We start from the raw sequence: 1,432 nt of genomic DNA, 5'->3' as shown, positions 1-1,432 counted from the left end.
CGAAGTTGCATGAAACCAGAAGAGTTCGACTGAAGTGAAGTACTATGAAGAAGTAGTTGCATTGAAGAGTACGAAATAGTCGAAGTTGTATCCAAAGCTGGAACAGGAGCAGTCGAAAGTTGTTGCATCGAACCTGCATTGGGTGTTGCGGTCGATGTTGTAGCCAAGGAGTGGCTAGAAAAGCAGGAAGTTGGTGTTTTCTCGAACGGCTGAAGTGGAGGTTGCAGTTGGAGGTTGGAAGAAGAGCAGAGGTCGAACAAATCAACGCATTTCATACAGGCTAGCAGCACAGTGGAGCGAAGCTAAGTAAAATTAATTTGAAATTGTTTAGTTAGTAGACGCTTTTATAATTTCATGTGTATTCATTGTATTGATCACTAAATCAATTAATCAACTGTACTTTGTATGTTAGTGTAAAACAATTCTTTTCATATTTTGGGGATTATAAGCACAACGCAAAATTGCGAAAATTTTAAACAAAGAGCATATGTAAACTTTTAGACTGTTGACGGTGCAGTATATTCCTAATCTGTTTAGTGTGTATTTTGAGAAAAAAAAAGAATTTAATAACAATAAATATATACATATATAAAATTTGTAAACCCAATACTTAGAATTATCATACGGTACAGGCATATCGGCGGCACAGAATATTTTATCGGAAAACCTAACTAGTTTTGTAAAATATTTTATTTTGCACCTGTTCTGAAGCACTTTGTAAGTGGTAAGGGTCGACAATGGAGCGAAGCGAAATTCTAGCATTGAATGTAGTAGGGCTAAAGCAAAGGTCACGCCACAGGACCGACTACTTGAGCACTTCGGTCTGAATGCCGATAGCGAAGATGATGACACTAGTGGTGATGTCGATGCAACTTCCGTTTATGATAACGCTGGTTCGTCCCCATCAAGGGCAATGCCAAATAGCTTTCATGAGCGTACCTGCTTCACATTGCGCGACATAGAAGACTCGTTGACGTCCTTCAGTGGGTCGGATCAGCCGCAGGTTGAGGAATAAACGCTACCGCAGTTAATTGGAACGGGCTCCAAAAATTTATATATGCTAAACAGCTGCTGAAAGGGACCGCCAAAATTTTTATACGCAGTCAGCGCCATGTCACCGACTGGGACTCCTTGAGGCAAGCACTGATATCGGAATTTGGAGCTAAGGTATCGTCGTTAGAGGTGCATCGCATGTTACGGAACCGCTGTAAGCACAACAACGAGGACCTTAAAGAATACCTCTACTCCTTGATGGAGATCGGGAAATCAGTGAAGCTGGACGATATGAGTCTCATTGAGTACTTTATCGATGGCATCCCCGACTCGAAACAAAATAAGATTAACTTGTATCAAGCCAAAACCGTAGCGGAACTCAAGGGGCAGATAAGCATATATGAAAAGGTGCGGTCTAACCGCCAGCAAGCGACTACCT

The sequence above is a fragment of the Rhagoletis pomonella genome, unplaced genomic scaffold, assembly GCF_013731165.1.
Source record: "Rhagoletis pomonella isolate Grant_MI unplaced genomic scaffold, Rhpom_1.0 Rhpom_scaffold_00001, whole genome shotgun sequence".
NCBI classification, from domain to species: Eukaryota; Metazoa; Arthropoda; class Insecta; order Diptera; family Tephritidae; genus Rhagoletis; species Rhagoletis pomonella.
The sequence above is the reverse complement of the archived record's forward strand: the minus strand, read 5'-3'. Positions refer to the sequence as shown.